Source organism: Pezoporus flaviventris, unplaced genomic scaffold (genome assembly GCF_033815535.1).
Source record: "Pezoporus flaviventris isolate CSIRO_AGI_PZ_B2104156 unplaced genomic scaffold, CSIRO_AGI_Pfla_v1 ptg000013l, whole genome shotgun sequence".
In the NCBI taxonomy this organism is placed as follows: Eukaryota; Metazoa; Chordata; class Aves; order Psittaciformes; family Psittacidae; genus Pezoporus; species Pezoporus flaviventris.
The window spans coordinates 9018088-9034330 of NW_026892561.1; the positions used below are offsets into that span (position 1 = coordinate 9018088).

Below are 16243 nucleotides of genomic sequence, written 5' to 3' on the forward strand. Positions count from 1 at the left end.
TCAATAGCATTCGGGCAACAGACTTCCTAGCACAAAGGAAAGAACTGGAGGAAGCTATTCTGTTTTTCACTGACTGTGCAGCATTTACTGCTTTTACAGCAAAGGTTGCAGATGTATACAGCTGTCCCAGTTGCTCCCTAAGCACACACTCCCCTGCTGAATTTACCTAAGATCCACAAGCTCCACACAATTATACTTCATATTTAACCGCGTTTACTAATTAAATGACCTATTTTGTGGAAGGGTTTTCTCCTTCATATCAGCAAATATAAGCATAAACTTACCATGTGATCGTATGCTTTCTCCAGCCTGCTTTCCTCACAGAGATAAAAGTATTTGCAACCAGCATGTCATGGAGATGGAGGGAGCATCACTAGTACTAAGTATTGAATGAAAGGGGAGGAGGCGGAAGTGCAGTCAGTTGAGAACAAACAGCGTTTGTTTCCTTGCAGTGCTGTCACTTGCAGGGAGTCACTCTCCTGTGCCTGGCTTGTTGAAAGTGGTTTGTTTTGGATTCCTTTGTTATGTGCCTTGCTTCCTACAGTGTATATTTTGGATATATTTTTGCTCTGTTTCTTTTAGTAAATAAAACTGATCTGTGAAACTTTTGGTATTTTCAGTCTGATCTTCTAACAAAGGATTGATTATCCCAAACTTTGGGATGGCTTCTTGTAGCAGTCACCTTCAGCATATCAGCAAAATTGGTATATAATAATAATAAATAAAAAGCTGCTGCAGAGCTTCAAAGCAGTACCCAAATAATAAACATTCCTGCGTCTCCTTGGACCGAATTCTTACCACTTCTTTTATGGCATTCAACTTTAAAAAAAACTTCTTATTTTACTACACTGCATTCCCCTTTCATTCATTCTCTACTCCTGGGTCTCTGGTACATGGGTGATTTTGAGTTTTATTCTGTGAGCATGTAGGTTGTGGCAGTTAATAAGGATGGCAAAAACTGCTCTGAACTAGCAGGTTCTGCTTGGAGATAGATAGTAACAAACTCCTTTGAGCAGACAGCACTGACATGACTGTGTTGTATTAAGCTTTGGCTTGAGGTGAGGAGATATGAGCTCCATGAATGGAGCCTGGTTTCATAAAGATAAGCATGTGCACTCCTGTTTAAATACTCTCTGAATGACTTAGCTTGGACCTGCACATGATTCAGAAGACAGAATTTCTTTATATTTTTCTAACCATGTGGAGAAATCACATGCAAAATCATCCCTCTGGCCCTAACAGTTAAATAAGAATATCCTTTTACAAAAAAATCCTCTGCACAGTCTGGTGAGACAGCCTGCCATAAGCAGGACTTCTGAAGGGCTTGCCTTTTAGACTTTGCGTTATAACACAATAAATACCTTCCCTTTGCCCAGGCCTGGAGCTCTGTTTGGTTGTGGTTCTGATGATTAAATTAATAGATAAATTGGTAGTCCATGACAGACAGCCCTCTGAGAGCTTAATTCTTAATCTTGTTAATACAAGCAGGTGCAAGGATGAAAAGTGAAACAGCTATGTGAAGATTAGTTTTGCCATAAGGCAGGCTGGACTTTCTCAGACAGACATCCCATAGGGGTAATTTAAATGTCTAGATAGGGATACTCAACAGCACTTAAGTTTTAATATAACGCCTACAGGTACTCCTCAAGCTTTTACCATAACAAGGAAATTCAGAATAATATGTATATTTTTATGTGACACCAGGCTAATTCCTTCCTGAAAATACAAACCTGTTAGCTTCAGCCCCCACATTTCTGAAGGTTTGTCCTGACTTTCTCATTATTCAGTCACTGGCCTGTGTTACAAACATTAAAAATATAATAATAATAAAAAATATCTGTGCTAGAGGTATAGATTTTAAATAAGTGATGGTAGAGTGGATTGAAAGCCAGAACACCTGTGTATCCTTACCCCTTCAGCCCTGAGTGCCTCTGTGGCCCTGCTTTGTGCCTTTCCCTGCCCCTGTTGGATATTTGAGTTCTGTACGTGTGAGAGTTTAATATAAATAAGATTGGAGAGAGATGTCTGTAAAGTGCAAAGAACAGAAGTGGCTATTAATAATTAGCTGGAGTTACTTACAACAGTTGAGAGCATATTAAAAAAGGTGTGTAACCTTTAGATACCAAGATCTGCTTTTACTGTGGCTGCTGCACGAAATAATCTCTGTGTGTAACCCTTGTAGAAATGCTTGGGAAGGTGATTCACACTAGGGCACGTGCTGTCTCTGTGGTGGTGTGCACTCTCCCCAGGTACGATTGGTAGGGCTGGTACTGAGCAGGGCTCTGGAGGCTTTGTCTCACAGTAAGTAGCGAGACCTCATTAAAACTCTTGAAATGCTCTTTTGAGAATGAAACCTCTCTTCTGCTGATGAAATGCAGAGAAAGAGGCAAGTTCTGAGATGCAGGATGTGTTTTTATTTTTTTCATCATGTCTTTAAAAATTGTGGCAAAGGATCTGAGTGAAGTGTAGGCATTTCTTGGAAGCAAACAGTTGATCATATGCCTGTTACTATGGTAGCTACATGCCACCTTGCTGATTACTAGATTAATAGTGATTGTTATTTAGGTCGTCACTATTGACTTTAAAGATGCTGAACTCCTCAACTTCTACTGTACGAGCTGCTGACCTTTTAAAATGATGACAAATGTTACTCAATAAATTATTTCAAGGAAATTCTACTTTTGGCATAATGGAAAAATGATGCTTCAATTTACCTGTTGTCCTACAGTGGATGTAACGTGAATGATAATGATACTCTGTACAACGTTGATACACCTCACCAAGATATTTTAAAGCAAACAAAACAGGTAACAGTTCACACATGTTGCACTTTGCAGGGGATTATTCCTTCCCCTGTTTACAAACTCCTCTTTTTAAATGGAGGTTTTTGAAAAAGATGATGGGGGTGGGTTGTATCATCATCATAGTACAATTTTAACTGTGTAGGCTTAATGCGGTAGATTTAATAAAAGAAGTCCATGTGTGATGGGCCCATACAATAAGGACTAAGCATGAATTCTGGGAAAGGTTTCCTTCTGGTTTGTGTGCTTTGTATTCACTGTGAGGTAGCAAAAGGCACTTACTTCATGTGCCTATAGACAGGACATGACATTCGACCAGTAGAGATCACAAGTGAGTTGAAACCTTCAGTGAAATCATGTGGTCTAAATAATCTTCGGATAATGTGAGGTGATGTTCTTATTACCACAGCTGATTGCGAGCTCTCTTAGAGCAAACAGGTGGCCAACTAAAATTTGGAGTCTCTTTAACAGTTTCATTTTTTAATCTAATTCAAAGACTGAAAGAACTGTTTTGCAAAATGTAACTTGCAAGTTTCAACCAAACCAACCCCTTCAGCACATGCCTGTAGCAGTTTTCTGCAGGATGCTGTCGAAGTTGATCATACCTGTGTGTTCACCTGATTGTTTTGCATGTTTGGTTGCCAGGTTATCTCAGATGGTTTAATTAAATCCACAGGTTGCATTCCCCTTAGTTCACATGGTAAACTATTTTTGGCAGGAATTTTCTTTGAGAGCTTTCTCTGAGTGTTCAACGGCCTGTGTTTGACTGTGGTCTTCAGACGCTGCAGTAATACGGATACCGTTACTATCTACAGGCATATGCTCCATCTGCACTTTTCATAGCAAAGCTGATCTTGTTACATTAAGTTTTCCACCCTGGTGAGTAGCTGTTCAGAGGGAGGAGGCAGAAGGTTCTATAAGGATGTGGTCCTGCTGTTTGTATGCTTGTCATTCTGGATATTTAGTAATTAATTTGATTTTTTTTAAACCTCTGTGCACATGATGGAGATTGTAGATATTTCCTCCCAAGTTTCTGTGTCATCAGAAGCACATTTCTTGTTTTACTTCTGCTCTCTTTTGCCTGATAGGCTTTGTATTTCACCATCATTTGATTCACTGCTAGGGATTTGAAGGATGCAGGGTCTTCCATCGAGATGACCTCTATATCCTGCTTGAATCGGCTCCAAGATAATTCACATACTGCCTTGACTGCTAAATTGTCTGCAGCAGTATTTATGCATGACATCCATCTGTTTTCCTGTGCTGAGAATTGTACTTGGATCCTGTTTGATTCTCATGCTGTGCTCTTTCCTCTGACATGACAAGAGCTGAAGAGACCTCAGGGAAAGGAACAAAGGTGACCTCCCCTGCTCATGGGAGGATGCCCATCTGTGGGTCATTTCCCAGCAAAGACTAAATTTGCTGCAGGTTTGCTGGAATATGAACTCTCTTCTCAGCCTGTCTTAACCTGATGATGATCAATAGGTTTGTGGGATGTGGTATTTCTGTTGTGACTAGAATCATCCCTAGGAATATGTGGTAATATCTCTAGGGACTGAAGGTGTAAAATACACACAGGTACCCTTTATGAGGTACACACAGATGAGTTGGAAAATAACAGGCAGATGCAACAAGGAGTTACAGAAAACAGAAGTAATCCTGAGATTACTGCCTCAGGAGCTCTGAGGCAGTAACCAGGTTTCTTGTTGGATCATTCTATCCTTATTTGCTATGGCTGATTTTTCCCCTGCTGCACCCCAGCAAAACTAGTAAAACTCCACAGTTAATTCTTTCTGATGCTCCTCCTACACTGGATAGTTCTGTTTTCAATGCATTTCTTAAAATTATTCTGATTCTAACTAAAATACTTTGTTGTTATTGCTGTGCATTATTTACCTCTCAGTTGCTCCAAAGTGAATGAAGCTGCATTCATCGGTCTGGCAATGTGCAGGGCTAGGATTTGCTCTATCATGGTTCACTGATGTTTAATTACTATCTAGGAATTTATGGAGTGTAGTACACAGAACTTTGTAATTTTTTTTTTATTATGTTGGCTACTTGAAAATTTAAATTTAAAGAAGTATAAAATAACTTTTCATTCACACAACAGTCTTAAACTAATTATACATTAAAGATAAAATATCTGCCCCTTCCCAAGCAGAAGGAGATGGCAGTCTAGTCAGTTTAATCCTACAAGAGGACTTGCTTTGGCTGAATGAATTTGATTTTGATGTCCATGTAGCTAAGCCAAGACAATCTCCAATGTAAGCATACTTTAGGTGGTTTAAAATTCATTAGAGGTGTAAAAACTAAAACCACAAAACCACCATGAAATTAGGAGCTGTCTTATGCTTAGAATTTTACATTTAAATAGTTAGGTAATACATCAGTAATGAGGGAAAGGTTTTGGTTTTGCAGATCATCTTTTAGCAATGAAAGGTGTCACCCAGATGTTTTAGGTTTTCCCCTGACCAGGGATACACAATTGCTGTGCCCATTATCACAGGTACGGAATCACCTATAAAAGGTAATCTCATAATTCAGCCTTTTTGGATTTACATGTGAGCTTCAGTGTTTTATGTCTCATTCTTTTTTCAGTTTTCTTTTTGATGTGTCATGAATGCCAGATAACTTGACGTGTCATAGGATGACATAAAACATCATAGGAAGCAGCAACCTCTTTGACGTAACGTACCAAACCCCTGGAGATGAAGGAGAGATGTGCTCTTTATTTCTTGTGAGATGTCAGCCAGAGGGAAGCATATTTTGTTTTGTGACAGTAGCTATAAACATTAGCTATTAATTTAAGGGGGCCTGAAATGCAGCTTAAAATATCCAATTTTTTAGCTATTTATTTAGTTTTTAGTCACCACTATCGCAACATCTCTGCAGTTAACCTGAAAAGGCAGAGCTTTCAGCATTTTCTCTGTTCCTTTGCCATGTTTCATTCCAGCAGTATCTGTGCACCTTCCAGCAGTGTACGTAGTACTGGACATGTTGATCTGTCCAGGATTTGTTCTTTCATCTTTTCCCAAGAAAGCAAATTCATGCAGCAGGTGGGACTTTTTTTAAGAGGGACTTTTTGTCTGTGGCTTGAAGGGAGGGGGAGATTTTGTGTATTTGTTGGGAAAGGTCAAAGGCTCACACACAGCATGGAATGGAAGGAGATTTTCTTTATCTTAATGGTGATTATTGGATGAATATAATTTCTGGACTAAGCTGTTCCCCAGAGTGGTTTTTACCACAAAATAAAGAGCTGTTTTCTGCAAGAAAAATGGAATTGCTTGTAAATTTATTTTAGATTTTTAGTTTGACTTTCAGATATTAAAATTATTATTTATTCTGTGGTTGTCATCCATGACGCTTTCCCAGTACATTCTTCTGCCTACCAATTGCTCTACAACCATGTCTGATTCATAACATAGAATGTTAGAATTGCGCACGTACATAACAAAGAAGAGGCGGAGGTGTATTTTATCTTGCTAGTACCTGAGACTGATTTTAGGAGCCAGGAAGAATTGATCTTTGTGGAGATCTATGAGCAAGGTGGGTAAATGATGCTCTGTTTATTGGATGTATTCCCAAGAAATAAAGTAAAACTCTACCTGGTGCCCTGTCATCTCTTAAAGCTTGAGGGAGCAGTTGCCTCATTGTCAGAATCACTCACGTGGGATGAATTTGCTATTTCTGTTGGAAGAAAACCTGCATCTACTGAGCTTTGTGTGGCGGTTCTTGTAAATAATCCTTGCCCTGCTGAGATAGAAAAGACCAGCACTTTTCCACGGGTTCATTGGTTTCTGCAGAATGGGAATTTGGACTGAAATATGACGTGTAATTGTGATGTATGTTGTGTTCCGGAGGGCAGGATGAAACATGGCTGGATGAGGTGTGAATTTCTGTATCTCATTTCAGAACTGTTAAATATTAAACTGAATATACTCTGCACTCCCCCCCCCCCCCCCCCCCCAATATTTATACAAGTATTGCTTTTACACTGTTATAAATATGCTTTTGCTAGTAGTGTCACAAGTGTTATTGAGTAGGATATGCTGGTGCATTTGTATGCTTTTCAGGAGCTGTACAGGTGTGCTAGTTTTCTTTTATTTTTTAAAAACCAGTCAACCAACTGAAATCGTGTTATCAGGACAAAATTTCTATAAATGGGGGTGTATTCAAAATAATGACAGTTATTCTGCTCCTGATCATTTATGCAGAAGCACCTGGAAAATATGATAATTCTCAGTTTAATACTTTGAAATTGGACAAAATACCATAGTGGATATTCTTTTTCATCTTTACTATTGAGAAGAACAAAACTGAGGCAGGAACTGAAGTGGGAGGATTTGGAAGATGAAATCTTGAAGTGATACTCTTCAGGAGTGATGGCTTGTGCTGTCTAAAGGCAGTTCTGTTAAGCAGTTCTTGTATATTTGTACAGCAAATCTGTGACATCCTAAAATCACCATTGGGGCACCAAACTTGCTAATAATGAAATGAAGCAATAGCTTCTTATGAAAGGTATATTCTGTGGTAATTTGCATTAACAATAGGCTTGGAATGTGAGCTTAGGCAGGTAAAGTGCAGGTATGGAGCAGTTGGAAGTAATCACAAAAACATGTTTATTTCATGGGAATAGCAATTTGTAGAGAAGAGATGCAGACTGAATTATTTATAGATCCTGTATCTTCTAACGATATACTCCTTGCATGTGAGTTTGGTTGGTTTCTATCTTTTGTCTCTTTCTAAAATACTTTTCCCTAAAGCTATATTTAATCTCACTGCTAGCAAGACTTTGCCAAGTCTTTGGCAAAAGGAATGCCCTTCTGCACATGTAACAATATGAGATGTCATTCCATGAGGTTTGGTGTTTTAATTCTAAATAAGAAAAGCCAGAAACCAAATACCAATTTTTTTTTTCCTGCAAATTTCACAACCTTTTGTTAATCATCAATTTTAGTTTCTTCTAAATCTATTGTTTACTCGGATTTGAAAGCAATTTTCCTCTTGGAATGATGGGATGATATTACATTTAGGAAATAATAATGGGTATTTATTACCTCTTTAATATACATACTGGTATTACTAAAAAGCCACTGAGGCCAGTAGAATATCACTTGATGTACTTTGAATGATGATTATTATATTATTTTACATTAGACCGTGAAATTATGATGGATGGACCACTCAGTGGATAAAGAACTGGCTGGATGGCCGCATGCAAAGAGTTGTAGTCAATGGCTCAATATCCAGCTGGAGACCAGTAACGAGTGGTGTCCCTCAGGGATCGGTGTTGGGACCGGTCTTGTTCAACATCTTTGTCGCTGACATGGACAGTGGGATTGAGTGCAGACTCAGCAAGTTTGCCGATGACACCAAGCTGTGCGGCTCGGTTGATACCCTGGAGGGAAGAAATCCCATCCAGAGGGACCTTGACAAGCTTGTGAGGTGGGCTGATGCCAACTTCATGAGGTTTAACCATGCCAAGTGCAAGGTCCTACACCTGGGTCGGAGCAATCCCAGGCACAGCTACAGGCTGGGCAGAGAAGAGATTCAGAGCAGCCCTGCGGAGAATGACTTGGGGGTGCTGGTTGATGAGAAAATGAACGTGAGCTGGCAGTGTCCGCTCGCAGCCCAGAAAGCCAACCGTATCCTGGGCTGCATCAAAAGGAGCGTGACCAGCAGGTCAAAGGAGGTGATCCTGCCCCTCTGCTCTGCTCTTGTGAGACCTCACCTGGAGTATTGTGTGCAGTTCTGGTGTCCTCAACATAAAAAGGACATGGAACTGTTGGAACAAGTCCAGAGAAGGGCCACGAGGATGATCAGGGGACTGGAGCACCTCCCGTATGAAGACAGACTGAGGAGGCTGGGGCTGTTCAGCCTGGAGAAGAGAAGGCTGCGTGGAGACCTCATAGCAGCCTTCCAGTATCTTAAGGGGGCCTGTAAGGATGCTGGGGCGGGACTCTTCATTAGAGACTATAGTGACAGGACAAGGGGTAATGGGTTAAAACTTAAACAGGGGAAGTTTAGGTTGGATATGAGGAGGAAATTCTTTCCTGTTAGAGTGGTGAGGCACTGGAATGGGTTGCCCAGGGAGGTTGTGAATGCTCCATCCCTGGTAGCGTTCAAGGCCAGGTTGGATGAAGCCTTGGGTGATATGATTTAGTGTAAGGTGTCCCTGCCCATGCAGGGGGGTTGGAACTTGATGATCTTAAGGTCCTTTCCAACCCTAACGATTCTATAATTCTAAATTATGTGTTTGTGCTTTATGTACGCACTCCTTTAAGGGTACCACCAGCAGAGATAAAGATGTCATTACTCCACTCTACTCAGCACTTGTCAGGCCACACCTGGAATACTCTGTTCATTTTTGGTCCCCACTATATAAAAAAGGTGTGGACAGGCTGGAAAGGGTCCAGAGAAGGGCCATAAAGGTGACCAAAGTACAGGGAAGCTGCCTTATGAGAAAAGGCTTGAGAGAACTGGGTGTGTTCAACCTAGAGAAAAGCAGGCTTGGGGTGACATTATCCCCATGTCCCACTATTTAAAGGGTGGCCACAAAGCAGACACACTCTCTTTTTACAAGGAGCTGCATGTAAAAGACAAGGGGTAAAGGGCACAAGTTAATCCTGGGGGCAATTCCACCTGAACACAAGAGGAAAAATTTTCACAGTGAGAGGAATCAGCCATTGGAATAATCTCAGAAGTGGTGGACACTAAACACAACACTAAATACTTGCAGAATTCAGCTGGACAGGGTGCTGGGGCATCTAGTCTGGTTATGCTTTGCCTAGAAATATTGGTCTTAGTTGATCTTTGAGGTCCCGCCCAACCTGATATTCTATGATTCTGTGGTTCTATGATTCCCTTAAATTCCTAAAATCTGGCCCTTCTTCAGGAGTGGAAGGCACTTTATTTTTTTGATTAATCCAAAAAGCCTTTCATGTTTTAATATGCTGTGTTTTGCTGTGGGATGCAGTTAGACTTGAGTAAAGTTCCTATACTGTTTTGTTTGCACTGATTTGTCAGAGGAACAAAGATTTTAATCCCAGTTTGTGTGTGTCCACACTGGGGTTTATGTGATTAGAAAAATAATAAGGAATTTCAATAAACTTTCCTAGCTTAGGCCCTTCAGGCATGCGAATAAGTTATTTACAAGTTACTGCCTGTCAGCTGATCTATTGTAATTTTCCTGTGTTTGCGTTCATCTGTGGCAAGCTAGTCAGGTATAATTAACTGTTAACAGAAGAGAGCTTCCTACTAGTGCTTCTGATGTGAAGGGGAGAAAAAAGATGCTTTACATTTTAAAAAAAGGAATGGAGAATGAGACTGACTCATTCTCCAGTCGAATCCTCAGGAGATGTGAAATGTGTAATGTGGAGGAAAAAAAGCTGGTTGAAGACACATCTTTTGTAATTTGGATATGGAAGTTTTGCCAGAAGAAAATCTTTGTAACTTTTTTTTTCCATGTGATTGAGAGCATTTCAGACAGCTGTGTTGGTGTGGGTCTCTCTCCCTCTTCTACCATTCTTTCATTTCCTTCCATGGGGTGGGCATTAAAGTATTTTTACAGAAAAAATAGTTTTACCTTACTAAATGTTTTTATTCAGGAGGGAAATGGGGAAAAAAGCCACTGAATATTCTAAACAAGATAAAAGAAACAGCATCTTTAGGAATGCTTCTTGAACTGTCTCCTCACTATAGTGTGCATGTTAGCCAGCATGAACTGCTCTACTGAGACCTGGCAGTCTGTCTCTGCAGTTCACAACTTTTAGTATGAAGTGTAATTCATACTATGTTTTTCCTTTGTGCTTGCTGCCATTTGCCCACTCATACTGCATTAAACCAATTAAGGTATCTTAGTGGTTTTACCAAGTCACTCCAGATGAAACTGGAGAACCCATGACCTGGAAATGTCATAAAAGCTTCCCCCATGTAACCACACTTCCTTTTGACAATACTAAATATAGAGACTTGGTCTCCTTGTCTGTAACTGCTGCCTTAACCACGAGAACAGACCCAGATCCCAGAGCCAAATGTGTAATCCAAGAACCAAATAGTCATGTGTGGTCGCTATCCCAGGGAGCCAATGACTCACCCTTTCCTCAGTGTGGCTCTGGCTTCGGAGACTGGCACCTCTGAGCCATCTACAGATACTCACTTTCCCCTCTGTTACAGCATAGCGGTATGGGCCAGCACCTCCTCACTTATGGTCCTTCACGAACTCTGCATGCCACAAAATATTTGCATTGCTTAACTTCTACATTTGACTGTGTCCCTGCCTGTGGCAGAGGGGTTAGAACTAGATGGTCTTTAAGGTCACTTCCAACCCAATCTATTCTATGATTTAGGAGGCAGTAGTGTATTCTGGTAGCACTAATACTGTAGTTCTAGACACTAATTGTACTCAACCATTCTAACAGACAGTGACCATGTCTGTTGGATTTATGCCTTTAAGCCCTTCATTTCTTCAGATGTGGTCTTTTACTCAGCACTTTGTCCTACAGCCAAATATTTTTACTGAAAAGAATTATCCATAACTGCATCAGTCAAATCTTAATGAAACCATTCGAAGTCCACTCTGTTTGTTGTATAGTGGGGCCAAACAAGATTAGTCAAAGTTTTCCATACGAGACCAAGAGACAACAAGAATGACTGTGCTGTAGTTGGTCTTTATTGAAAGAGCAAAACTGTATGTCTGTCAAATAAAGATTATTAAAACTGCTTGTGGTCTAACATGTTGCTGGCCTCTGAAGGTATTTTGTTTCCTGTTGTTTAATAAAATGCAGTCTGCATTCCAAGTTCGACTGTGTGTCTGGAAGGCAGTGTGTTAGTTCATCTGCTGTCTCCAGGGGGTGTTTCTGCTTTTGAGGTACCGAGGTGAAGCTCAGCTGGCATTTTGTTAAAGCTTTGCTTGCTTCGCCTCTTGGTGCGTCTGGTATTTTAGATGAGGGTTGGAAAATGAATGTTTCTGAAAATTCACCTTTCTGTATTTGATAAAACTAATGTTACGCTTCATGGAACTTATGAATTAACCAGAAGATTGTGCTTTTTTCCTCACTGAGGTCTTGCATGAGACCTTATTACTCCTCACCATTCATTGATTCCAGTGGGAAAAGCTGGCTTGGTGTACTTGTTCTGAATGCAAACTGCAAGAGCTGTTAGAGCTACAGATTTCTATTTTGCCTTTTACCTCTGATCATCAGTTTCAAGTCTGCCTGAGGCTATTGCAGTGAGGAACAATTGTACAGTGAAAAGTGCATCCCCCAAAAGACAGATATCATGTAGGTCACAGACATGTGGAAAAGGACTGTACCTGCTTTTTAGCTTCAAAATCTGCAGGAAAACATTATCAGAAACACTGAGAAGAAAACTGAATTTGACAGGCTTGCTGCTTCTTAGTTTTTTCTGTTTGCCAAATCTTGCTCACAAGAGGAAGTCTTTGGCCCCTTGTGAAAAAGGCCAGAGTCAAATTTCCTTTTGGCCCTCAAGGCAAGATACCGTGGCTTGTCATAATTTGCTGATGTCACCATTAAACCACTATTGCTGTATTTGTAAAGTGTCTTGGAAAACACTGGATGAACCTGCTGTAAAGAAATTTATAGTAAAATGTAATCAATTTATGGAAAAACATCCTTGTAAAATGGGCAAATGGAAAATTCATCAGTAGTTCAGATAAAACTGCGGGAGGCCTCCTTGGGGGGTGTCTGTGTGGAACTAAAATATAATAAAACCTCAAATATCCAATTCATTTAAAAATTATTTGCTAGGAGGAAACATTTATTTTCTTGCACCAAATGAAAATGTTTTGAAGTTGTTACTCGGCCTTCAAGGTCTACAGCTCTAGCAGCCTGAGATGTGTGATATCTAATCACATATTTCTTCACTCAGTAGAGTTCTATAAACAGCTGTATATTTTGTTAGTTATATTGCTTATCAGTGTTTTATTACTAATGATTAAAAATTCCTGTTTTCATAGAATTGTAGAATGATTTGGGTTGGAAGGGACCTTTTAAAAGGTTACCTCATTGCTTGGACCAGAAATGCTATGATAACATTGATCTAGTATTTCCCTTTAGTGGACATAGGATTGTTTTAACCTTGGTTCAAACGGGACATTAACAATTTTATATAAATGGGTTATGCTTTGTTTTTCAAGCCAGTACTTGAGACTTTCTCATCCAAATGAAATGAGAAGAATTCCTTCACTTAAGTAGAGTTACTGTTGCTTTACCTCATCTTTCCTACTGTCTGTAGTTGGAAAAAAAGTGAGATTATAGGATTCATATTGAATCATGGGTATAGTATTCCAGATGACTCAAAAGGATTCAGCTATTTTGCATGCTTCTGGAGCTACTAAACAAGCAGAGTACAGAGGAATTGGCATCTGACTAATTGCCTTGCTATTATATTACAATATATCCCAACACAAGAGGGGCATGGACCTGCTTGAGCAAGTCCAGAGGCCATGAAGAAGACCCAAGGGCTGGAGCACCTTTGCTATGGAGACAGGTTGAGAGTTGGGCTTGCTCAGCCTGGAGAAGGGAAGGCTCTGGGGAGACCTTACAGCAGCCTTCCAGTACGTAAAGAAGGTCTACAAGAAAGCTGGAGAAGGGTCTTTTTGCAAGGGCATGTAGTGATAGGACACGGGGCACTGGCTTTGAACTGGCAGAGGGGAGATTTAGATTAGGTATTAAGAAGAAATTCTTTACTGTGAGGGTGTTGAGGCACTGGCACAGGGTGCCCAGGGAAGCTGTGGCTGCCCCATCTCTGGAAATGTTCAAGGCCAGGTTGAACTGGGCTTTGGGCAACTTGGTCTAGTGGAAGGTGTCCCTTGTCATGGCAGTAGGGTAGAACTAGGTGCTCTCTAAGGTCCCTTCCAACAGAAACCATTCTATGATATTCTTGTGTATAAAGAAAAACTATTTTTGTGCTTTAGTAGGCTTGGTTTTTTTTTTGGGAATTTAAAGCTATTTATAGTTTAGGTAAGAAAGGTGGTAAAAACCTCAGATAATGAGCCAGGTTTTGCTGATCTTGTGTGAAAAGTCCTCTCCTAATATTCCATTTTTGTGATTGCATACTCTGATGACTTAATTAGTGCAATACATGTACAGTATTGTTAGATGTATGTAATGTACTTGCTTAATAGTTTCTTTGTTTTTGTACTTTTATTAGTCATCTATTGCCATGCAGTCCAGGAAGAAAGGTAATGAAATATAATAAGGGCTGTATCCAAAGCTGTGGAAGGAAGTAATTAAACTTAGTTGAAGTAATTTCTTTGAAGTATAATAGCACATGCAAAGAACTAATTCAAAGCAGATTTAGGCAATGCCTGCTTTGAAATGCTAGTCTGCACATAGATAAGATACCTTATGATACTCTTCTATAACCTTAGTCTGGAGATGAGGTCTAATAATAGAGACTTGGGATAAGTTTTGATAAGAGATGTCACTTTCCCAGTTCATTACACTCTGCCAGTCAGAAAAGAAATCCCAGAAGTGCTGTCCACATCTTATCAAACATCTGCAATAGAACCGGGCTGTCCCTGAAAGCATTCTATAGTGGCAACTTCATCATCAGCTGTAATAAGGCCTCGGTTGGAAATTATAGGAAAAACTCCATTAATAAATCTAAAATCAAATTATACTGTATTCAGAAAAGTTACTTGAGAAGGAGTAGAATTTCATGTATCTTTGTACTGTAATATTCTTCTGGACTTTAAAGGTTCAGCTAGTTCAAGATTTTGTTGGGCTTATTTCTGCAATAAACAGGAAAACATGTGGGTTGCTGTTGTGTGGGGGACTGAATATGAAATTTGCCTAAAAACTAGTTTTATCTTACCTGATTTTTACAGCACTCATGCCTTATTTCTTTGCAGATCTGATGTAAGCAGGAGAGCCTTGAACATAAATCTGAAATTTAGTTTTCTTACTCTTTAGTGCTTCAGAATTTCCTTCCACCTGCACAATGATTCTAAATAAAGATAAATATCTCAGCTGGCTAACTGCTCTGCCAAACTCCAAAGTAGCTACGTGCGAGTATATCCTCTCCTTCTCAGACCCACAGTGGGGGAAAAATACGGGACTAAGAGCTGTGAAAAACAGCCAGTCCTCTCTGAATTTGGCTGATGGTTCAAGTGGTGGTAGGAATAGAGAGGAAAGCAGGGGCTGTCCCTGACTGCATATGGATGAGGAGACAGACTTTGCCATCACAGAAGTGGTAAAATGTAATAAGCCATATACAACCTGGAAGATGTTTACCATAAAGAAGAAACAACAGAATGGTAGTCTGGCCCTTTTTTCTGTTTCAATTTCTTTGTTGTGACCGAAGCACTAAACAAGTGTGGGTAAGTAAGATTTACTGCAGTGCTGCAAGAGGGACTGCATGTGGAATGCTTTCTTAGGGTTCATTTGTATCTTAGACTCTTGGTAATTCATGCCACAGGTGGGGATTTTATAACAATGCATGCATAATACAATAGGCTGTATCACTGGGTGCTTCTCTTTTTCTTGTGAGAGCAAGGTAAAGTTGGCTTCTCCTTTCTGTGTTATAATAGTAGGCTGGTTGGTTGGTTGGTTTGTTTCATTTGGTTGGCAAAAAGAGGATTCAAAAAACTTTGTTTGTTTCTTGTCCTGCTGAGAGAAACGTTGTTCAGTGAAAGCCAGCTGTGGGAGGGCTAATTGAGGGACAGCAGAGAGTTGCCTCCTAAGCTTTGCCTGCACTAAGAGATCTGCATGCAGCAGCGCTCCTTTGCCATGGGAGCAGGACCATGGGGCTATTGCTGCTGCTCTGAAAGCCAACAACGGATTGCACCTGGGCTGAATGAAGAAGTGAGGTGTCTGAATGCATTTCTTGTAATGACAGTCTGTCATCTAGCTTAATTAAGGCCTCTCTTTAAAAGAGAGGTCTTTAACTACTGTATGGAATTTTTAAAGCTTGTCTATTCCCTGGTAAATGTAGGCACCCAGGGGAGATCAGGGCTTGTCTCTATTCTTTTCCTGCCACAGGCCAAGAGCAATTCTGAAGTGTGACAATGCAGATGGAAAGGACTTGATGGATCAAATGCTAGGCAAGCTTGTCCCCTGTCCTCATCCACTAGAACAAATAGCGAGCGTGTCTGTGTGTTTGGGAAGTTGGTGTGTGCATGCTTGCTTTCTATAGGAACTAAAATTAAAAATGAAAAATCCCAAAGTCTGAGGTTTCTCGTTTGCAAAGCATAGTGGGAGGCAGATAACCACCCACTAATGTCCTAGTTGTTAGAAAAGAAAAATCTTATGAGAAGAGTCTGAGAATCTGGGTTTGCTTAGCATGGAAAAGCAATGATCTAGGGTGTAGCTTCTAGCAACCTCTACCTCCAGAAGGGTTAGAGAAGATGGAGACAGGCTTTTCTCAGAGAAGCATAAGGGAAAATGCCAGCGGCCACAAGTTGCAACAAGGGAAATGCC

General features: G+C 40.3%; 1 protein-coding gene across 2 annotated transcripts in view; it reads left to right on the plus strand.

The window, feature by feature from the left end:
* The window catches only part of ST6GALNAC3 (ST6 N-acetylgalactosaminide alpha-2,6-sialyltransferase 3), a 251347-nt gene that overhangs the window by 22386 nt on the left and 212718 nt on the right, over window positions 1-16243 (plus strand). The gene's annotated exons all lie outside the window — the stretch shown is intronic.